The 24,138-nt window shown below is 47.4% G+C and overlaps 1 protein-coding gene and 1 pseudogene across 1 annotated transcript in view; both read left to right on the forward strand.

Annotated features, from left to right (window-relative positions):
• LOC150012731 (dual specificity mitogen-activated protein kinase kinase 5-like) overlaps nt 1–13,347 on the forward strand; it is a 37,345-nt pseudogene extending 23,998 nt beyond the window's left edge.
• The window catches only part of LOC150012732 (semaphorin-4D-like), a 94,989-nt gene continuing 83,142 nt past the window's right edge, over nt 12,292–24,138 (forward strand). Inside the window, exon 1 of the mRNA XM_090273978.1 lies at nt 12,292–12,441. The gene's annotated coding sequence lies outside the window, so the exon portion shown is untranslated. The remainder of the gene's footprint in view (nt 12,442–24,138) is intronic.

Consider the following 24,138-nt stretch of genomic DNA (forward strand, 5'->3'; position numbering starts at 1 on the left):
CCTTAGGCGACCCCTGTGAAAGGGTCGTTCAACCCCCAAAGGGGTTGCAACCCACAGGTTGAGAACCGCTGCTTTAGGTTTATTTGTCTCTCAGCAGTGGATGACTAACAAAGTTCAGGTCGGTGGTCCAAGTTCAGCTGGCCTTGAGTGCACAGGCATTTCTAATTTCCTCCAGTAGCCCTGCTCTCTCCAAGCAGTTTCTAGGAGCAGCGGGGCCAGCAGGGAAAGGACACTGGGTTCCCTGGTGTCCTACAGGTCTGTTCTCTCAGCTCAGCCAGGTCCAGGGGCCCCAGACAGCCTAGATCTTCTCTGCCGTGCAGCAACCTCTGTTAGACCCTGTCACACCCCTGCCTCACCCCACTGCCCTTGTTACTCTGCCAGAGGGAGATGGTCACCCCAAGAATTCTGGCCACAGCTGGCACTCACTGAAAACCTCCCAAACAGTTGTCCAGTCAGTTGGCCGGTCACTGTTCCTCAGCCGGTGTTCCAACCCCAGGGCCTATCATTCGGGCAGGTCTAGACTGGGGTGGCTGAAGTGTGGCCTCTCAATAACCTGTCCCTCACAAACCAGCCCCAGCTAGCCGCTAGCCTGGAAAGCTAGACCGCGGGGTAGGTATCTTCTGGGCATTCTCTCTCTCTCTCTCTCTCTCTCTCTCTCTCTCTCTCTCTCTCTCTCTCTCTCTCTCTCTCTCTCTCTCTCTCTCTCTCTCTCTCTCTCTCTCTCCCCCCTTTTTATGGGAGAAAGAATTCTTGCTAGGCAACCCAGAAACAATGGGAGACAGGGAATGACCTTGTTAATAGGCCCCTGCATGGAGCCTTTCTGTCTACCATCCTTAAATTAGGCTCTGGTGAAAATCCTTTAGGGAATATGTTGATTCCCTTGCTGGAGCAGGCCTTTCCACCTGAATCTCTTAGACATGAAGGGGGAGGGTCAAAGATGATTTCTGAGCCTTTTGTTTCTCAATAACTAGCTTAAAGTCAATATCCCAAAAGGCATATTTTGGGGTGGCAAAACTTTGTTCCCCTTCATAGACAGAACTGGCTGAAAAAAAAAGCTTTGAAGATAGGCCCCAGATAATAAGTGTGCATTTCAGTAGGGACCTCCTTGGAAGTACCATTCCTGACCAAGCCCAGCCTCTTGGCCTCCGTGGCTGCACTTCTCGATACCAGGGCCCAGCTCACCTGTGTGGTCAGCTCAGAGGTCAAAGCCTCTTAGGGCAGTTGGCCCAGGAAGAAACAAGCATGGAAACCAGGCAACCCGAGGGCTAAGATGAATTAATTCATGTCAAGATGAACACCCAGAGCCTGCAGACTGGAACAGGTGAGATGTCACAGATGGAAAAGAGAAGTGAGGAGACTGGTCCTCATTTCCTCTGTCCAGCCCTCCCACTTCTCCAGGTGCTCCTAGTGTTACAGAGCAAAAGGGGGTTCTTTCATGTGGCGCCTTGGTGTAAAACACAACACCTAGTGTTGAGGAAAACAGATCTTTATTTACAGTATTCCAACCTGGGGAGGGCAGTGAGTACTCCCATGGGACCTGGCACTTCCCTTGCTCCCCAAAAGGCTAGAAGCTAAAACCATGCCCAGAAGTTCCCCATCCCTTATCTATCGGCTGTCCCCTTCAGGATCTGGGGTACAATGTCATCAGCCTCAGTATAACAGTCCAGCAAAACATGTGCCGTGTTGCACTGGGTCATGCGTGGTTCTCTCTCTGCCCTTTCAAAGCAGCTTGGATCTCTTCCCTACCTTCTTGTAAATTGTGTGGTTCTCTCTATTCTCTGCAAACTGCTCCTCCTCTCCAAAAATGGCTGGTGCGTTATTTTTAAATCCCTGACCAGGGTCTGTGATGCAGTGGGTGTGGTAACCAGCTGTAACCATTCACAGAACCTTGCGCAGGCCCCTTATGCTCTTTCCTCACCATTCCATGGTCAAAACCCCTCCCATCTCCTTGGGGCCTTGGAAGAACCAAAGCCATTTGTATAACTAAAACACTAGCTACCAGCCATAGATACACAAAGGCATCTTTAAAGCTGTTCCCCTCCCCCATCCCCCAACCTGCAAACTCTGGGGATTTTTTTTTTTTGCAGAGGACGGTATAGGGGTCCCCCCCCCTGCTCTGTAACACTAGGACACCCTTCTCAGACCTGGCCGGAACCTGCTTCCAATGACAGTGGTAAGATTCCAACACAGCCGCCCTTAGAAAGAAGACTGAGCCCTAGAATGTGAGCTTCTCGTGGTGGGGTCATGACACTCCTTCCTTGGCTACCCTACACCTCACTTCCAAAGCTGCACCCCCAGTGAGACCCAGGGCTGCTTCCAGGGCAACGGATGTCCCCGGGCAGGCTCCAATCAAGCTTTCTCAGTCCCTCAGTGCTGAGTGAAGGAAGACAAAGAGAAATGTTCTGAATAAGAGAATCTTGCCTCATGAAACCAGAAAGAGCAAGTCCCAGACAGATGCAACAGACCCTTCAGGAGGCAGACAGGCCTTGGTATCCTTACAGGCTCCATTCGGCCGCTTGGTTCACAAATAGCAGGTGCTTTTGGCTGTAATGATGGGGCAGGCACGAAGAAAAGAGGGGACATAATTCTAACTCAGGCTAGCTGCAGTTTCACACAATTAAATGAAAGCAGGAGTTGGTAATTGCATAACGAAAATAAACGTGTAAAACATTCACATGAGTTAGCCGAAAAAGTGCTTTTCGCAAACTGCGGATGAATCTGTTTTCTGTTTTGAAACAGAAACATTGACATTAATAAAGGGACAACACTGCATGTGCTCACATCGTGGGGATCTTCTTTGCTTCTAGCACTAGTGGGGGTGGGGGTTAACAGAGACCACTTTCCTACAAAGAATGGAGTCCCCGGGACAGGCCCACGAGGAAGCTCCTCGTTTCTCCTTGAAGGGTACTGAGATAACCGTTTCTGTACTCTCTGAGCTGGATTTGCTACAAATCACCCTCGGCCATGTTCTGTGTCTCTGTAGTGAATCTGGGTGCCACTGCACCCTGGAGAAAGGCGAAGGGCATGGTGGGCCACAGCCGTTTCCTGCTCAACTTCTCTCTCCCAGGGCCACTCTGGCCTCCTGTAGCCAATGGGGCAGACCCTGAGTTCTAATGCCATTAGCGCATCCACAGGGTGCTTTGCAAACCACTTAAGGAGAAAGGAAACAGCTTCCTGCCTCAGAGGAGCAGCTCCCCACTCTGCCCATTTCTCATAAGTGCTTTCAAGAGCAGGATTTTCTTTCTCATTCAGTTACAGGGCATTTATCACCTTTGAAAGGTCGTGAGTTACTTCAATTTTCTTTCCGAGCTAAGAATACTTGTGTTTGAAAAGCAAAGGGCTGCGGATGAGAAGGTTCTTTATTAAATATTATTATATTATAGGGAAAGAATATTAGAAGTTAATCCTATTCGTGTCTCACCGGTCACTTTTGTGTTACTACAGGTATCAGAGAAAATAACTCCTGTTGTTTGTGAAGAGTCCTAATGCAGTATTATACAACAAAACCCTGACCATATTAAGCTGGCAGGAGCACATTCATTTTCCTTTTTGGGCTATATAATTTACTACAAGCTCTCAGAATGTGACTGTTTGAACAGATTGTGGTGATAGAGAGAACAAATCACCATCTGATTTTGACCTGATGCAAGAAATAGAATTTGATAAACAATAATTAGAGAAGCCACGTTTAGCCAGAGAAGGCCGTCTCCAAACAGGTTCATGTAGGTCAGAAGAGGCTTGAATATAGAATGGGGGGAACATTAAAGGGCACGGTAAGTGAACTCTGAAATAGAAAAAGAAGCTGTTTCAGGGCTTGCTGTCTTTCTAGGAGATTGCGTGCTAATTGGCAGCCTTTTCTGGTGTCACCTAAGGTTCCCAAAGAGTCTGAGCTGGGCCTATAAACCATTTTAATCTGGGTACATACATCCACCACAACGATATTTCTATGCAGGAGACAATTAAACACCCGAATTCATGCTATAGTTATTTCAGGGAAAGCACGGGGACCAAGGCTGGGAGGGGGCCACAGAAGGGCTTACTGTGCTGGCAGTCTGTCCTTCGGATGGGTAATTTGCTGTATTCTTTTCCAGAACTGTTGTATGTTTTAAACACTTCATAGTCATATTTAAATGTTTTTTGAACAGATAGTATCCCAGTGTGTGACTCACATTAAGTGTTCAATTAAAACGACAGTGTCACACAGAGAACAGACTGATGGTTGCTAGAAGGTAGGAGGGGTAGGAGGGGACTGGTTGAAAAAGGTGAATGAATTAAGAAGTACAAATTTGTAGTTACAAAATAGTCATGGGGATGTAAAGTACATCACTGAAAATATGGTCAATAATTTTGTGATGAGTATGTATGGTGCCAGGTGGATACTGAAAATATCAGGGGAATACTTTGTAAAGTATATGATTGTTTGGCCATTATGCTGTACACCTGAAACTAATACAAAATAATATTGAATGTAAACTGAAATTGAAAAAAAAAATAGTGTTACTAGTTGTCATTAGGTGTTACATTTAAGTGATGGTCCTGGTAATGTTACAGAGTGGAAAAAGGCCATCCCCCAAAATCCCCCACAGCCCATGGTTTGGAGAATGGGGGATGGGACTCAGGGGAGCATAGCCATTTTTCCTAAGGGATGCCTTTGTATATTTATGGCCAATAACTAGTGTCTTAGTTATGCAAATAGCCATGGCCTTCCAAGGCACCTTGGAGATGGGAGGGATTTTGACCTTGGAATGGTCAAAAGCTTACTGGGCCTGTGCAAGATTCTGCTAATGGCCAGAATCGGTTACCACACTCACTACAACAAAGGCCATGGTCAGGGATTTAAAAATAAAGTGGCAGACCTTAAGCAAGATAGAGCCATGTAGTTTGCAAGGAGAAGGGAGGAGAAAGCCGTTTGAGAGAAGGAAGTGTCAGGGCAGCCTTGCTCTGAGAAATCACCCAGACACCACTGTGGGATCAGACAATGGGTTTATTGAGGAAAAAAGGAAAGGGAGTGGAGGGGAGAGGCAACTCCCAGACCAACTCAAGGGCCCATAGGAGCAAGGGGAATGGGGAGCAAGGGAGCAGGGAATGGGGAATGGGGAATGGGGACTCCCGGTCCTCCTCGTGGGCCTGTAGCAGTCCCACACTTCTGCAGGCATCTTTTTTATACTTGTCAACCACACATTTCAGTGAGGGTGAGTTTGTTTATCAACATATTCAGTAGGTCATTTATATCTCATTGCTCCCCCACCCCATCACACACACACCAGATTAGTTAACATATCAAGCTAGGTCCATTACCATTTCCCCTGGAAACAGGTTCAGTCCATCAGCATATCCTTTGGGAACTGCTAAATCCAGGGCCAGGTTGATTAGCGTATACCAAAAGTCCAGGTGTGCATTCTAGCTGCCTCCATGTTCTGACAGGAAAAAGCAGCTATGCAGTTCATAGGATTAATTCCGTCATGCAGTCTGGACTGGTAAGACAGCCGACATGATGCTGTTTCAATTGTGCTGACTTCAGCTGACTCCAAAGTCACCAAGAATTCTACCTCGCAGACCTGGACTTTTGGATTTTGGGAACTCAGGACAGGCAGAAAGGACTCTGTTAAAACCTGGACTTCACCATGATCCAGTGCAACACGGCACATGTTTTCCTGGACTGTTATCTGGAGGCTGATGACATCATGTCCCCAGATCCTGAAGGAGACAGCTGACAGATAAGGGATGGGGAACTTCTGGAAATGTTTTGGCTTCTAGCCTTTTGGGGAGCAAGGGAAGTGCTGGGTCCCGTGGGAGAACAGGGCTCTGAGCAGAAGTGCTTACAGCCCTCCCCAGGAAAAATGTGGTAAATAAAGACCTGTTTTCCTAAACACTAATTGTTGGGTTTTACACCAAGGTGCCAAGTGAAATAACCCCCTTTTGCTTGTTAATAGCAACATAAATGAACAAAGGGATGGAGCCTCCTAAACTCTTGCAGAATCTCTAAAAAGCCCTTTTAGTGCTTGTAGGTCCAGAACCCAGATGGAGAGAGCAGGGACAGAGCCTTCTGATATAGCTGTGTGTAGAGGGCACCACCTGAAGTCCCCACACGAGGGTCCAAATCCTGCCTCAGAAGGATACAAGCAGTAAATAGTATGCATAACCAACATGACCCTGTTTCCTGTCTGGAAAATGAGGCCAGCACGCACTGCCTGCATGTTGGTATTGGGAAGTTCAAGTCCAGTGGTGTCAAGGACTCAACCCCAGCTGCCGGCAGCCTCTGCCCACCAGGAATTCTCCAGTGGGGTCGAGGAATTCCATTGGGCATGTCCTCTAGAGAGTTGAGTCACCACTGTTTTAATGATGTAACATTTTCCTTTTTTGCATATTTGTATTTTTTGATTGAACTATAACTCACAAACACAAAACTACAGACAGACATCCTCAGCGCTAGAGGATTTCTAAATTTCATCATCAATGAATTATGGCATATGTATCGATTTGGCTAACCACCACATAGGTTGAAAACAAATGTGGATAGTGCCCGTGGTGACTTCTTTTATCAGAACATGCCCAAGAGTGAAGGAGATCTATCAATAATCACTACTGATTACATTTGACTGTTTTAGGATTTCATGTAGACAAAACATGCAGTGTGGGCTCTTTGTGTCTGATGTCTTTCACTCAGACTGATATCTAAAAGACTCAACCATTTTGTTACATGGAGCTCTTCCTTTTTCATTGCCGAAAAGTCTTCCATTCTGAATATACCAGGATTCCTTGCTTCTTTAATGTCGATGTCCACTTGGACTGTTCCTTATTTGGGTTATCATAATAAAGCATTCTTGTATATGTCTTTGGGCAAACAAATTGCACTTAATTTTCTCAGGTATAGACCTAGAGAAGGAATTGCTAGGGTATGTGTATTTCAGCTTTCATGGTACTGCTAAATATTTTTCCAAAGTGACTGCCCCATTTTACACTCCCACCAGCATGTGTGAAAATTCCACATTCTCACTGACACATATTTTCAACTTTAGATATTCTAGTGTGTGAGTAGTGTTCCACTTACACGTATTACAGCTCTAATTACACTAACGGGTTTATGGCACTTTGTAAGTGTCCACCCAGAACCACCTTCCCCTTCTTCAATGGAGTGGGTTCTAACTGAGAGCACGCAGTCACTTGGTGAGCAGCTATATCTCCAAGCCTCCCTGGAAACTACACACAGCCTATGAGTAAGTCCTAGTCAGTGGGATGTGACTGGGGTGATGTGTATGCTTCCTGGTCTTGCCCTTGAACCTGTGAGCATTCTCTTCTTCCCTCTAGTCAGGTGGCTTGTAATATCCACTTGGAGGGTGCACAGCTGCCTCTAGTCCTATTCTTCCTGTCTGCTTCTGGAGATGTTATTTAGGACATAAATAAACTTATTTCTTAGTTAAACAGCCATATTTTATGTTAGGTCTCTTTACTACAGCAGGAAACCCTGCCCTCAAAGAAATGCACTGTGATTACTCACTCGCCCTCTTGCTCTAACACAGCTGAATGGGGTAGTTTTTGTCTACTCAGCACCATCTGCCCACTAAGGAAGTGCTCCTCACTCAGTCCCGAGGTTCTGCAACGTGATCAACCACAGCCTGCCTCTGGTGTGGGCAAGTGGCCCATGTCTGACCAGTCATGACTCCCCATCCCTGTCCAGGGTTATGACTTATTGGAATGGCAGGAGACCCAACCAAGCCAACCAAAGTCCTTCCACAGGATTCAAAGTATGGTGAAAAATAATCTTTGTCATCATTTTGGATTGAGGCTGCCAACAGCCTTGTGGCAGGAGAGAGTGAAAGCACCAGCCAGACAGAATTAGAGCTAATCAGAGACGAAGAAGCAGAGGTGTCGGCAAGAGAAAAACTTTAACAACAGCAGTCTGTCCCTGCTTCCAACTATTCCTACAACACCTTTAGATGGGAGTGAGCCAGTAGTTTGAGCTAAACTTCTGTCACTTGCAACTAGAGTCTTGTCTCCTTCATTAATGTAATAAATATGTTTGAGGGCAATTGTATACAAGCATTGTGCTAGATGCTGGCAATCCAAAGTCTCTTCCCTTTATAATACTAATTCTTAATCAGGATAGACTTTGGACAGTCCATCCAGGTAGAATAGATGGGTAAAAAAATTATATTCTTCCCCCAACCCAAGTTACCTCTAAGTGAAATTAGGCATTTCTTTCAAGTACAGATGCAGGTGACAGAACATAGTCTGTCATGTTAGCCAAACGTGGCACCCGTCCCAGTAGAAATCACAGATGTTTCCACATCACATCATAAAATACCAGGCAGTTTATCACAACTTCAGAATTACTAGTTATCATACCTGCTGCTAGAGTATGAGTAAATAAAGCAAATGGATCACGGTTTAAAATGTTTTGATAACCAAATTTCAGCATAATAGGTTTACTTTCTAATCCTGTATTTTATATTACATATTTAAAAACATTATATCGAAAAGAGGTCAACAGACTTCACCAAGCTCTAGAAACTCAAAATGAAGGCCACACCAAAAAGAAAGACACAGAGAAACTACTACAGTGGGCCCCTGGTGCAGGATGTAATTGAGAGATGTGAGAGGTGACATCAAAGTGGGAGGAGACACTCTGCTGGGCAGGGATGTGTGGCTGGGGCTGGAGAAATGATATCAGGCTGCGTAAGGTCTCTAACACCTGATGGACATTTGCAAAGGCAGGGGGAACAGGGAAGTGGGTTGGCTCTGTAGCAGGTGGGATTGATGGCCTTTGGGGGTCAGGAAGGCATTGTTGGTGCCGATCAATGAGGACGCCAGTTCTGGTTAAGCTAGAGGCCAACCCAGGCAGCATGCCAGCCTCCTGTTCTGCAACCCTAATTTCCAGTTTCCCCCTGGGTCTAGGCGGGGTGGTGCTCAGCCACTTTCTCCAGCCTTGCTGTCTGGAATCCTACCTTCCAGTATGACAAAGGAAGGCTTGGCAAGTCATGTCCTGTGCTTAGCACATGGAAGGTGCTAGGACAGTAGGCGGGAGACTAGATTACACCCCTTCCCCACAGGGCGTTCGCACTTAGTGTTCTGACAACCAGAATACTGTTCAGGCACACAGAACAATGACAACAACTCATCCACTTCATTTATATTCCAGAACAAGGCTTTCAAGAAAAGAGCTTTGCATCCACTGGGGTCCCAGGAGGGCAGTGGCACAGGAGGGCACTAGAGGCACATGGATGCTTCCCTCTTTAGCTGAAGAGACTGCTGTGACAGTAAGCAATGAGGTGCTGGTGGAGACCCTGATGACAGCAGGAGGTGGGCCTTTTTCTGGGGTGGGAGGGCAGTGAGGTGTGGGGTAGCCACAACAGCACTCACAGCAGAGGCCTCGTCCCACGCAACTGAAGGGTCAGTGCTTTGTGGTCACAGTTGAAAGACATTTCCTCACATCTAGAAGCCACATAGGCTCCTCACATATTACCTCAGGCCCAAGAGCCTGTTTCTCTGGAGGCTGTCATTTCCTTCGCCTTGCAGCCCATGTGCTAAGCCCTGGTCATGGGCTGGGGCTAGGGCTGCTCCTACAGCTGCAGGTAAAATGCAACAGGCCAGCTTTTCTCAAAAACATTTCCTCCTTTGCTCAAATATCCCCATGTGGGCCATCTTAAAACTGCTCCCAGCCTACCACACAGAGGAGCTGAGGCCAAGAAATGGTGTCTCTCCTCATGTCCGCTTGGGCGATGGCAGAAGCTGAGTATTGCTTGTGCCATCTAAGCCGCCACACTGAGTTTCTTTTCATATGGAATTTAAATATCACCTAGGCAGTTGCTGTGCTCATCTGCACATAGATGGTGACCACAGGCTAATGGGAAATGCAGAGACACTTCACAAATGTGATGTAAGTGTCCAAATACTCAGCATTTCTGGGGAAGCTTGCAGACAAATTGGTTCCTACTGGTCTTTGATATGTTTCAAATTAGTGCTTGGGGAATGAGGAGTGAGTGACTCAAGATCGCCACCCCATATGTGGGGATGGAGGCCATTTGGCTAGTCTATGGACATGTTTAAAATGTCCCATAGTAGAATGTAGAACAGTAACAACAAGAATGAAAAGACGGCCTGGATCCCTTTGTGTGACCCAAGTGAGGCCACAGGAAAGGAGGACCTCCCGGGTGGCGGGTGGCAGGAACAGCCATCATCTCATAGAATTCTCTCCTGTCTCCTTTACATAAATGAGAACAGACCAGGAGAGGTTTGGGATTGAAGGTCCTGAAGTGGGAAGCGTTGGTTCCAAGACAGGTATGCTAACTAGCTTCTTCCTTTCCAGGGTTGCTTGCTCTGCAGAGGGAGTAGGAGGGAGTGAGGACCTGCCATGTGTGCAGTTTTAAGAAAGCATGGAATGGGTCTAACAGCTGGGAGAGGTCCTAGCTGGCATCCTCCAGCAGGCCCTGTGGTAGTTCCAGAACCTGTCTAGACACTGACCCTGAAGGACACACTTCTCCAGGGGTGGCCAGATCCTCTGGCAGGCAGATCTGCCAGAAAGTGCTCACAGTGGATAGAAACCTACTCTCAAATCTAATTTCCACCCATCTGTCCTCCTTCTGCCCTTCCTTGCCCCACAGGATAATCCTTCTTCCAGGATAGTTTTGAAAATATTTTGATTTTACCATTCTGTGCACCACACATCCATTTTACAGGCTGGAGTATTCGAGTGTATCAATGACCCTCCTATGGCCTGCTGGTTGCTGTCCTTAGACACTAAGCAAGAAGGCCGTGTTCTAGATGTAAACAACACAGGAGAGCCCCCCACCCCCCAGTCTCTGTAATGCTTGTATTTATCGATAAGAGTAGGTCTCTATTTTTTGGCATGGGATGCTGTCAAAACAACCCTGCCCTAATTCCTTTCCATGAAGCTTTAATCCAAATGAGATGGGACTTATACTCTATAGACTCCTCCAGCTGGAAGGGAGCTTAGGAAAGGTATCACCCCCACTTCCTGTACAGTTCCCAGCACTGAATGCGGACACATGGCACTGTAGACTCTCAGGCGATTCCTCTCTGGTGTGCAGCTGACCCTGGAGATAGTCACCCTCTCCTTACCTTAGAGAGGCCAAGTTTACCTTGAAAGCATCAGACCCAAGACAAACATGAGTCTATCAGATTCTGGGTCACAATCTGCACTCACAGACGGAGGGAGTGAGCTCCCACCCAACCCAGTCTGCACCTTGTGCACTTGCTTTACCATCTTGGTCTTTGCTGGCCTATTGTGTGTTCACTGGTCTTAAGGTCTTAAGCCCAGGGGGTGAGGGGGGTGGCCCAGCAGGGAAAGGTAGGAGGCCCCTGAAGGGAACTGAGGCTCTGGGGCCATTACTGGTCATTTAGGAATATCTTCATTTGAAAACTTGCTCTGGTTCTCAGCGGCCAGTGGTCATCAAGAAGCATCCTTCGACTTCCACGTATGTGCTGCAGCCAATGGAATGCTGATGGGGCCTGGTGGTGCGAACCCCGACTACTGACTCAGGACTGTTTCCCTTTCTCAGGTTAGTGTCCCTGAAGAGGCCTATGCACCAGACCCATGGTCCCGGGCCCATCACTTCCTTCTCCCCACGGAGGCGAGTTAGTGTTCTGAGGTCACCCAGGGCCCCACACCCATGGTTTGGTACAAACATGTGTCACCAGGGACTACACTGGGAAACTCTTTGCCATCAGGTGTAGAAGATGGTGAATACTTGGTAATCAGTTGGCACAGGGGCACAGAAGCGCCGCGTAAAACAAAAAGATTGGAGGAGGCACCTGCTTGCCTCCCCTGAGAAAATGTCAGGGGCCCTGGCTTGAAATGTTCTAGCCCCAAAGTCAGATTTGCTTAGAAGCAACCGCACAAGCGGCCTGGAGGCCCACATGCTTTGCTCACACGTTGTGCAAGAGGTCCCCAGAAGAGCTGTACCAAACCTAAGGGGCTGGAACCCTGGGGATTTGGGGGGGCCTGGAAATGGTGAGATCTGGCGGGGTCCCTAGAAGGGGCAAGTTGGTCCATTAGCAGGTGATAAGGAGGGGTAACTGGGCACTTCATCAGAATTCGTGCTGAATCCAGCAGAGCCCCAGGGCACGTGCAGGCAGCCTCTGGGGACCTCGGAGCAGGGCGGCAGGGGAGAGGAAGAAGCCAAAGAAAGGGGAGGGAGAGAGAGGGTGGGGAGAAAAGGAGGTGGGAGGTGAGCCGGGGGGCGGGGCCGAGGAAGCGGGGGAAAGAGGGGAGGGGAGAGGGGGAGGCGGGGAACGGGGGAGGGGCCTGCGCGCTAGCCAGCTCGCTCCCTCTCGCGCCGGTCCCGCGCCCTGGCTGCCCGCAGCATCCCTGCGCCGCCCCTCGGCCCCAGGCCTCAGCCTCCGCCTCCACGGTCGCTGCCGCCGCCGCCATTCCTGCGCCCGTGCTTGCCAGCGGGGCACGACCGGGACGTTCCGCGCCAGGTAAGCGCGGGTGGGCACGGGGAGCGCGCGGAGCGGGCAGGTGCGCCGGGCGGCCGCCGGACCGCGCTCGGGCCCCCTAGACTCCACCCCTCCCCGGCTACCTCCCGGCCCGAGCGTGCAGGTGGCTCCGCTGGGCGCGGGGGCGGGGGGCGCGCTCAGCCGTGCCGGCCGCGCTCCTGGCCTCCTGTCCCCGCCCTGCTCCAGCCAGTGCGGCCCGGCTCCGGCCACTCGGGCCTGGCGGGGCCCCGCGGCTTCCATTCGGGTCTCGGAGGCCGCTACCCTGGGCCCGGAGCTCCACACTCGGACAGGTGGGGCAGGTCGGCCCCGGTTGCGAGTGCCTCAGGCCTGTCTCCCTTCAGGGTTTTGGCTGAGTGATTCCAGAAGAGCCAGGAGAAGCACCAGCCTTGGCTTGGCTGCACCTGTTGCAACAGCCTGGTGAGCTGCGTGCAGGGGAGGTTGCTGAGTCCGCTGGGGGTCTGCCAGTGCAAACGTGCAAAGGAGATTGGGCCGTGGTCGTCCAGTTCATTAATGTGATTTAGTATTGGGTGGTGGGGGTGCACGGGAGTCCGTAGGTGGATAGTACACCGAAAATGAGGTCTGTGGTTGAGGGCTGGGCCTTGCTTTCTGGAGTGGGTGCCACATGAATTGGCTTTGCTTTTGTTTTGTAAACCTCCCTTTAAATGGAGCACATCCATGGAGTCCAGGCTGGACTCGGGGCCTGTGGCCAAGCAGCTGGCCCTCCTGTCCTGAGTCTATTTAAATCCACTAGGTGCCACCAAGTGGAGGTTCCCAGGGGGTGAAGTGACATGGCTGGCCTGTGACCTCATCTCTGCCCCAGGCCTGGGGTCTGCCTGCTGCCTGTCTGGATGCCGTTACTTGGGAATGATTACTGTGTCCCAGAAATAGGCCACTCAGGCAGCAGCAGCAGTGGGGCCAGGATTCTGGAAGAGATAATGCCCCAATTGTCACTTGAACGGTTGGTGTCTATGCACATCGTCTGCAAGAGTAAAGAAGAATAAAGCAGGCCTGCTCTGAGTAGCCCAGACACCATGTGCTACCAGGGAGAAAAATTTCGGAATGAGGGAACACACCAGGCATTTCTGTGGGCAAGGACTGTCCCCCTTGGGAGCCAGACCCTCAGACTGATGATATGTGTCTGTAGTATACTCAGCAGGTAAATCAAATCAAGAAATAAAAAAATAATGGCTAGAACTGAGAGGCAGCTCTGATGGTCCCTCCCTTGCAGGGTGTTGTAGGACCTTGAGCTGACATGGGATAGGGACTGGCTTCCATGATTGGCTTTACCATGTGTTTGTCTGTGCCCTCTGAAATGGTACCATTGAGTTCCTCTGCTCACCCTCCTGACCAGCACACATATTTGTTGGAAAATGGAGCTTGCAGAGACTTCTCTGGTATCTAGGGTGTTCTAGTGGCCTTGCCTGGAGCCCCGGGCTGAAATGTGGGGTGCAGGACCATGCCTCACAGTGTGGGGGAGAGAGATACACCCCACCATGTGAGTAGTCTAAGGCCGATTTCATCTCAAGCACCTTCTACACACCAGGCAGAGACGTCTAAGCCCGTGCTTGGGACTGTACACTAATGGCTGGCTCTGAGTGGGGGGAGGACTGTTCATCAGTGCCAGCACACAGCAAAATCAATAATGCATAGCAAAGATCAATGTTTGTCTCTGTGCTTCTGGAGGGAATCCATTTCTCCTACACCCAGCGTGGACAGGCCTAGGCCTCCCACTCCGTCTTTTGTGTCCCATTTCTGGTGGTAAGGAAAAAGTGGGTGGGGCTGGGAGGGTGGCCACAGAACCTCCTCCTGACCCATGTCTTGATGTCTTGTGTGGCAAGCCTGGGGCCAGAGCTCATGGGATGTATGTCTCTTGGGTGTCTCCAGTGTCCCTGAGTTAGACCCCTGCAGCTATACAAGTGAATTGGCTTCCTGGTTGTTTCATAATTCATAGCGACTTTCCCCTTCATGCTAAGAACTGGCTTGGTTAAAAGAACTCCTGGGAAGTTGAGGTGGTAGGCAGTGGAGCAACAACAGTGACCTGTTAACTGTTTAGGTATACAGGGTGGCAGGGTGGTGGTGAGGCTGGCAGTGTAAAAATGTACTAATGAATTTGTCGTTGGCTGAGTGTCGAGGGTTGTCCCTGAGAGAAAGGCTTTGGTCCTTCAAAGTCTCTGCTGGGGACAACTGTTTCTCCCTTGACCTTTTACCATTTCAGAAGGGAAGAGAAGGAGAAGGAAAGTTGCCAAAAAGTGACAGAGGCATGATGGGGGGGTCCTCTCTTCCCCTCTTTCTGTTTGCCCTGGCTGTCTTAAGGCGAGTCTCAGGCATCACCAAGAGCGGGCAGGTTGGGCTGGCTCCTTTGCATGGAGATGGCATGTCCAGCCTGCCTGTTGTTGGGCCTTGCTTAGAGCTAGGGTGGCAATTTCAGCACGCCAGTTAAGGTCCTTCTTGGGTCCAGGAAACTGGCTGATCCCAGTTCTTTGGAGTGGGTCACTTTCCCACTTGCCTGACCTTCCTGCATGCAGGCCTAGGCTGGCTCCATGCCCTGCCCCCCCCCCCATACACCTGTGTGAGCCTTCATCCAGTGGGAGAGGCTCTGTTATTTGGCTTAAAAATCTCAGATGCCATCCATGAAAGCAGACTACACCCCCTCCTGGATCACATCTTAGCAGCACCCCAGGATTGCAGGCTTTGAATGAAATGCAGTCAGACCATCAGTTCCAACAATCAGTCCTTTCAAAAATCATGGTGTTTATGAGACAGTTAGACATTTGTTGAGCAAATAATGATTATAAAGAATGATCACATTCTTTAACAGCACTGTGGTTATGTTAAAAAGATCATTATCTTTTAGCAAAGGTGTGTTGGGGATCTGTCCGTGTGTGAGTGGTTGTTGGGTCTGTATGAGGGTACCTGAGGGTTCGTTATGCTGTTCTATCCACTTCTGTGTATTTCAAAAATTCTCCATAATAAAAAGTTAATAATCATCTAAGAACCCTATTTCCCTCCAAAAAACATGCCATAATATTCTTCACTTCATGAATGAGTTCAGAGGTTTACTTTAAAAGAAGTATCAGTATATTAACTGAAAACATCACATGTGTGTAGGTACTTATGTACAGAAACCAATCTTGAAGGTCACACACTTTATGGAATAGATCATTATGGAATGCCCTCTGTAGAGAGTGGAATAGGCACAGCTGCAGGCTCTAGGGACACAGCTCTGAGCAAATGAATCCACTGTTAGGGATGGGTGGGAGGAAAGTGTGTATGAGTGTATGCATGTGTATTGGAGGAGAAAGTGTGTGTGTGTTGGGAGAGGGGCAGGGAGTGGAGGGGGGATGAGGTGTGAAGCATATACTTATATATGTATTTATTTCCGGTTTGTTTCTTTTACAATGGAATTATTTTTGCCATTTTAAAATTAATTTTTAAGAAGAGGTCTTCATTACGTAGCATAATATCCTATTTTAAATATTCTACATTTCTCTAAATATAAATTTATTTTAAATGCCATTAGATTTGTAGAAATTCCTCTTTCTACACACCTTAATAGAGATGATGTGGCTTAGCCCTGACTGGTGTGACTCGGTTGGGCATTGTCCCACAAAACAAAAGGTTGCTGGTTTGGTTCCATTCCTGGTAAGGATATATGCTTGAGTTGTGGGTGTGGTCCCTGGTCTGGGTATATATGGGAGGCAACTGATTAATGTTTCTCTTGCATCCGTGTTTCTTTTGCTCTCTTTCTTCCTCCCTCCCTCTAAAAAAAGAAAGAGAGAGAGAATGTGGTTTTAATGAGACGTTCAATGAATCAGGAGTCACTGACCCTCTGAATAATGCTCTGTAAGCCATGAAAACACAGACATCAATAGATATCCTGCCCTCGACGGAAGGTAGACAAGACCCAAACTCTGAAAACTCAACAGCAGTATATGACCCGGCGATGGGAGAGGGAGCAGAGACTGTGCCGTCCTCGGTCCTGGGCCCCGAGGTAGGAGGCCCTCACCTCAGACACACCGAAGTCCTAATTCTAGTAGAGAAGCACATTCCCCTTCAAAAATGAAAGCAAAGATAGGTCAGAGCCTTTGCAGGCAAGTTTCCACAGCCATTTGTAAAGCCACTGTGGGCTGTTGCCCTCATTTTCAGAGGTTTTGTCTGTTTTTTCCTTAATCTGCACTAACAGAAAAAGCATAAAAAATGGTAAGTCTACCAGTAAAAAGTACAAGTTGCCTGGAATTCTAGTTTTTGAGTTTTTTATTTTCCTACCCTATTACAAGAAATTTGAGTTGCTTTTAACACCAGAATATAATTTGCTTTGATCTAGCATCTGGGTGTTTTGGGCTCTGCTGGATGTGTACTTTGATTTTGTTTAGAGGGACACTGTTCAGGGCCTGCCCAAAATAAGGGCCTGAAGCTGGGCCCCTTTGTTCTCACCTTGTGTTTGGGAATTTTCATTGTTGTGGACCAGTGTTTTCTGTGGTTGAGGGAGGGCACAGCTGGGCTAAACCCTGAGCCTGGGGTCGTGTCTGCATGGCCTTGAGCCACCTGCCATCAGGATCGGTGCAAGCATACACCCCCTTTTCCCGTTCACCTCTGGTACGGCTCATGCTTTCCAGTTCTTTGAGAAGCTTTGAGGCCCTATCCAAGCAGAGCTGTGCCACCTAGGCATTCAGGGAGCTCGGCAGGTCTGTGACCTTGGGAGGTGATGTCCCATTGCTCATTTTTCTTGAGTTGAAGGAGTTAGACCTTTAAGGCTCTCTGCACTCACAAATTTGTCCACTTCATGAAGTCTCACTGCTTTCCCCCCATAAATGTTTATTGAGTACCAATTGCAGCAAGAAACCAAAAGACAGAAGGCCTGCCCACTGGGAGCTTATGATCAAGTTGCAGGAGATGGATGAGTACAGAGAAGACTATATCAGATTATGTTACCTATGGGGCCTTAGTGCTCCAGAGAAAGAAAGTGTGTGGGGTCCAGGCATTCAAAGGAGCTGACAGTTGGGGGTGTTTAGAATTTGAAATCAGGCGGCCAGTGGGCCTCCCTCAGCCAGTAGTGTGGAGGAGGTGCAGAGTGACCAAGGACGCATAAGCAAGGCCAGAGGGCAAAGTGGCCACTGGGAGGAGCAGAAGCCCAGTTCTGGCAGGATTCTGGATGTGTCATGAAAATGGAGCTAACAGGATGGTTAGATTCTTAGCTCAGACAGCCAGCGGGATGGGGGCAGCATCACTCTGAGATGGAGAATTCAAGAGGATGACCAGCTCTCCAGGCAGAGCCTTGTAAGCTTCATCTCCATCCATGCAAAGGTGGTGAGGGGCTCACCTCACAAAAGAAACTGGAGTTGGCAAAAGCGTGCTAGGCTGGGTGATGCTGGCACAACGGCAGTGTTTTTAAAGCTGTGAGTCAGGTGCCAGGGAGGTGGAAAGAGAGGTCCAAGGCTCATGGACCAGTAAGGCCTGGCCAGGAAGGCAGGAGAAGGCTGTAGGATGGGGGAAGAGCATGGCAGGAGGTGCTTGAGGAGGAAGGACTGCTTGGTCAGGGGTCCAGTGAGGTGAGGACTGAGAATTGACCTTACAGCATCGAGGTCACTGGTGTCCTCAGGAGTGGTCTGCAGTGGGGGGCAGGAGTTTATGAGAAGTGGAGTACTCGATGGGACAAAGTGGGGGGTTTGAGAGCAGGGCTTGGGCTTAGGTCTCTGCCCTGAAGGAAAGGATGGAGCAGAGGGTAAGGTGGGGAGGGGAGTTCCCGCCAGGATCCTCTAGTCCTAGGAGATGAGATGGTCAGGTTGGCGGGGTTACTGGGTCAGGCCAGCTGTCCCCTGAAAGCTGGCATTGGCCTGTAGTGTGCAGGGCACCTCTGCTTGGCACTTGGGTCTGGAGACGGGGGAGGGGGCCAGAGTGGCAGAGAATGGCTCAGGAGGGCCGAGACCTGAACACAGCCGTGGGCACTTGGGCATTGGGGTCTGCTTGCCTGGAGAGCTAAGTTGCCTAACCCCGAGGCAGGGGCAGATGCCCTCCCAGAAGAAAGCACAGCTGTGTGGGGCAGGAGAAAGGTGCCAGGTCCCCTGGGGCTGGGAAACTGAGGCCTTGACCTTTTGCTGGTCCAGTTGTCAGCTGGGCTGTGAGCATTGCTTCCTGAATTAGCCTGTCACTTCCTATAGTGAGGCTCTAGCCGCTAGCAAGGGCCAGGGTTTTACATACACTGACTTAACTCCACTTCTGCTGAACACTAGGAGCATGAGAAAGCACTTCCCGAGGTGTGGTCTCATGCTGGCGGCATTGAATCCTCTGAACTCGTTGGAAGTGCAGGTTCTCGGCTCTTCCCCAGACCCCCTGAATCAGAAGTTCTGTGTTTTCACAGGCCACTCAGTGGATTCAGATGTACTGGGGAGTTTAAGAGCCATTGGGCTAAGCACAGGCTGCCTTTGTGGGTGCACTCTTGGGGCATGGTCCACACTCTGGGTGCACATTAGACTCTGGTGCTTGCTGTAGAAACAATGTTTTGTTAACCAAATTTATTGAGGTATAATTTATATGCAATAAAAGGTACTTATTTTAAGTACGCTGTTCAGTGAGTTTTGACAATTGTATATCATTATGCCCCTGCCCCATGTAATCATGATAGAGGCCATGGTTGATAAACTCTAGCCTGCAGGTCATTGTGCTGCACCACCATTCATGAAGTGCCCAAGGCAATCTTGTGATCCCTCCCAAAATTCCCTGTTACCTCTTTGCATTCAGCTCCTTACCCCTGCCCAGGCAATCACTGATCTGTCGAGATTAGATTATTATAAATGAGATTTGTTTTTTCAAGAGTTTCAAAATGGAAGTATGTGTTATAGACTTTTTGTGTCCAGCTTCTTTCTCTTGGCACAATATTTCTGAGAGTCTTATGTTTTGCTGAGTAATTCTTGTCTTTATTGCTGAATCCTGTTTCATTTGTGGGTATGCCATGTTTTATTGATTCATCAACCTGTTGGTGGATGTTTGGATTGCTTCCTGTTCAGGGTTGTTGTGAATATAAGTGCTATGAGCTACAACTCAACACAGAAGGACAAACAGCTAGTTAAAACATGAGGAAACATATCTCCAAAGAAGATATACAAATGATAAATCGTTGGCAGCCGTCCGTCTCGAGAGACGATGGTGTAGCTTCTTAAGAGTATCTGCACTGCCGAGAATGGCTGTGCAGTCCGACTCGGGAGTGACACGGTATCTGTCTCCTCCCGTGTTGAATCGACATCTTGCGATGACGCTGGAGTGTCCTCTCCAGTGAAGCTGAAGCTACAGAGCCTGGGCAGGGTGATATGGAGGGTCTGCTGTTGCCCATGCAGCAGACCCCCCCTCTCTTCGCAGCTGAAGGGTCCAAGGGAAAGACGGAGTCAATACAGCTTGGCTTCAGGTGCGCCGCAGGAGTTGCCGGTGTTGACTACAACGTCAAACCGCCTTAGGGACTCCGGCTCTGGATTTTCTGTCGGGGTTTACTCCCTTAGCCTTTCCCCTGAAGAGGTATGCCGCAAGGCAGCGGAGGTTTTTTGGAGTCAGAGTTTTCCTTCTCTGATGTGCCCTGACTGGAAGATCGAACCAGCGACACTTAGCTTGCAGGCCGACGCTCAATCCACTGAGCCAAACCAGCCGGGGTTACAAATGATAAATGAGCACATGAAAAGATGCTCAACATCATTAATCACTAGGGACATGCAACTCAAAACCACAGTGAGAGACCGCTTCCCATTTATCAGAATGACTTTTGTCAAAAAAAAAAAAAAAAAAATGGAAAATAAGTGTTGGTGAGCACATGGAGAAATTGGAACCCTCCTATGTTGTGGATGTGAATGTAAAATGTGCAGCAACTTTAGAAAAGTTTAGAGATTTCTCAAAAAGTTAAACATGGAATTACTGTATGCCACAGCAATTCCACTCATGGGCATATATACAAAATAATTGAAAAATTCAAATGAACACTGTATATGACTGTTCATAGCAGCACTATTAACAATAATCAAAAGGTAGAAACAACCCACATGTCTATCATTAGATGGGTGTATAACCAAATGTGATTCTTCCAAACAATGGAATATTACTTTACTTGACTGTAAAGGAATGGAGCATTGACACATGGTACTGCATAGACAACCCTTGAAAATATGCTTGGTGAAAACAGACATACAAGGAGACATATTTATGATTTACTTTGTATGAAATACCCCAAACAGGCAAATTCATGGAGACAGAAAGCAGATTAGTGGTTTCCAGGGTTTGAAGGCGGGGAGAATGGCGAGAGAGACTGCTTAATATGTGATGGTTACGTGATATTTTGAATGTACTCAAATGTCGCTGATTGTACGCTTTTAAATAGTTGAAATGGTAAATCATTGCATAAGTATTTCTTATTACAATAAAAAATGATTTATGCATTCCTGTGCAAATCTTAGTGTGAACATGCGTTTTCTTTTCTCTTGGGTACCTCCTGATGAGCAGGTTGTATGGGAAGTGTATATTTAACTCATCAGAAAGTGCAGACTTTTCAAACGTGGATGTATCATTTGCCACCCCTACTGCTCATGTGTGGGTGCAGTTGTTCACGTCCTTGCCAACACTTGCAGTCATCAGTCTCTAATTTTAGCTATTCTAGTAGGTATGTTGTAATGTATCATTGAGGTTTAGTTGAGTATCTTTGCCTGTGTTTGTTAACTATTTGTATTTTATATATATTTTTAAATATCTGATCAAGTCCTCTGCTGTCTTTTAAATTGGGCTATCTTATATTCGAGTTGTAAGAGTTATTTACATATTCTGGAGTCAGATCTTTTGTCAGAATTTTTATGACAAATAGTTTCTGGTAGTCATATCACGCCTTTTTATTTTATTAATGATGTCTTTTAAGGGCAGACAAGTTTATTTTTAACTGGAAAGAGCTAAGGATTAAGGTTCATGTTTTGCATAAGGATGTCCAATTGTTCTAGCACCCTTTGTTAAAGAAGCGATCCTTTCCCCACTGATTTCTCTTGGAATTTTTGGAAAGTAATTGAGCATATGTATGTGACTTTGTTTCTGGACTCAGTTCTAGTCCATCGTGGCTTATTCTTCACTGACCCCCATAATATGCCATCTTCGTGACTGTTGCTTTATAATAACTCAAAGTCAGGTTCCGTGAGCCTTCCAGCTCTGCTTTGTTTTCAGTTATTTTGTCTATCCTAAGTCCTTTGCGTTTCCATATAAATTTAAAGTCAGCTTGTCAGGTTTCACAGAAAAGCCTGCTTGGGTTTTGACTGGCATTGCATGAATTCCATAGATCATTTTGGAGAAAATTGACTTCTTAACAATATTGAGTCAATGAGCCTGGACTATCTCTCTCTTCTTCCTTCATTTCCCTTAGTAATTTGTAGTGGTGAGCGTACAGGTCTGCTTTCAGTATCAGGGTAATGTTCGCCCCACACAATGATTTAGGAAGTGTTCCTTGGTATTTTTTTCCTTAAATGTTTGAGAGAATTTACTAGTGAAGCTATGTGGGGTTCTCTTTATGGAGAGACTTTTAGTTATGAATTCATCTTATTAACATAAAGCTGTTAAGATTTTCTGTTACTTCTTGAGTCAGTCCTTATGATTTGTGTGTATCAATTTGTGTCCATTTCATCTGAGTTGTCAAACTTGTTGGCATAAAGTTGTTTGTAATATTTCTTTATTTCCTTTTAATGTCTGTAGGGTCTGTGTGATGTTCCCTCTTTCATTTTTTAAAAAATATTTATTTATTCTTAGAGCAAGGAGAAGGGAGAGAAAAAGAGAGGGAGAGAAACATCCATATGAGAGAGAAACATTGATCAGTTGCCTTTCGTGTGCACCCCAACCAGGGACTAAACCTGCAATGTAGGCATGTACCCTAATGGGGAATTGAACCAGCGACCTCTCGCTTTGTGGAAATGTGCCCAGCCAACCAGCTGAGCCACACTGGTCATTCTTGAGCCTGGGGTCCTTTAAAAAAAAAACCAAAAAAAACAGATCCAAGATGGCAGAGGAGTAACTGGAAGCTATCCTTACCACCTCCCAGGACAAATCTGGAATTACAACTACAGGTATATTGTAGAGAAGGCATCCTGAATAACCAACTGAACCCTAGCTGGAGAGAAGCTATAACAACAGACAGAAGAAACCACTTCACCACAACGTGACTGATACGAAGTGCAGAGCAAAGGTGAGAGGGCTGGCTTGGCTTCCGTACCCAGCAGTTGAAGGTACAGATAAATATTTCAGCAGCCGGAGGGTTCCCCCTGAGAAGTGTGGGGTCTAAACCCCAAGCTGGGCTCTCCAGCCTACAGCACTAGGGCCAGAAAGGAACCCAGATGATACCTAGCTGTGAAAAGCAGCAGGATTTCTGTCTGCGAGGGAGAGACAGCTGGAGACTCAGAGAGCCTCTTAAAGGGCCAACACACAAAATTTCATTTGTAACCACTTACTCTGGGCTCTGGCAGAGGGAAGGCAGAATAGACTAGAGATGCTTGAGGAAAGTCTTGGGTTAGTTTCTCCAGGGAGAGAACTGAAGAAACAGCTGCCAGGATCCCTGTGCTGAGTCATCCCCCATGCTGCAGAAGCCATCTCTCTCAGGCAGAGCACTCCTCTCCAAGTGGCATCAGCCTGAGGGGAAGCAATAGCCCTGCCCACAGGAATTTCTCTGCCCCACCCTATGGAGCATAAGCCCAAATAGGCAATCTAACTTCATACTTAAAGGAACTTGAAAAAGAGCAACAAACAAAGCCCAAAGTGAGTAGAAGGATGGAAATAATAAAGACCAGAGCAGAAATAAATGAAATAGGGTCTAAAATAAACAATATAAAAGGTCAATGTATCCAAACTATGTTTCTTTGAAAAGATAAATAAGACTGACAAGCCTGTAACCAGACTCATCAAGAAAAAAACATTAAAATCAGAAATGAAAAAGGAGAAATATCAACTGGCACTAAAGTACAATGGGTTGTAAGAAAATATTTGAACAACTATATGCAAACAAACTGGACAACCTGGACAAAATGGATAAATTCCTAGAAACATACAGTCTTCCAAAACTAAATCAGGAAGAACCAGAAAATTTGAATAGGCAGATTATACCTAGTGAAATTGAAGCAATAAAACAAAAACAAACAAACAAAAAACCTCCCAACAAACAAAAGCCCTGGACCGGATGGCTTCACAGGGGGATTTTACCAAACATTCTGAGAAGAACTAACACCTCTGCTTCTCAAACTGTTTCATAAAACTCTAGAGGAGGGAAAGCTCCCAAACTCACTGTTCGTGGGAATGCAGATTGGTGCAACAACTATGGAAATCAGTACTATGGAGATACCCCCAAAATTAAAAATGGATCTGCCTTTTGACCCAGCGATCCCACTTGTAGGAGCATATCCTAAGGAATCCAAAACACTAATTCAGAACATAAGGACACCTATGTTCATTGCAGCTTTATTTACAATCGACAAGAAATGGAAGCAGCTCAAGTGCCCATCAGTAGATGAGTGGGTAAAACAGCTAGGGGACGTTTGCAGAATGGAATGCTACTTGACCATAAAAAAAGAACATTTTACCCTTTGTGATACGATGGGTGGATCTGGAGAACATTATGCTAAGTGAAATAAGCCAGTCAGAGAAAGACAAATACCACATGATTTCACTCATATAATGAAATCTAGT

The sequence above is a fragment of the Furipterus horrens genome, unplaced genomic scaffold, assembly GCF_987537825.1.
Source record: "Furipterus horrens unplaced genomic scaffold, mFurHor1.1.pri manual_scaffold_4, whole genome shotgun sequence".
NCBI classification, from domain to species: domain Eukaryota; kingdom Metazoa; phylum Chordata; class Mammalia; order Chiroptera; family Furipteridae; genus Furipterus; species Furipterus horrens.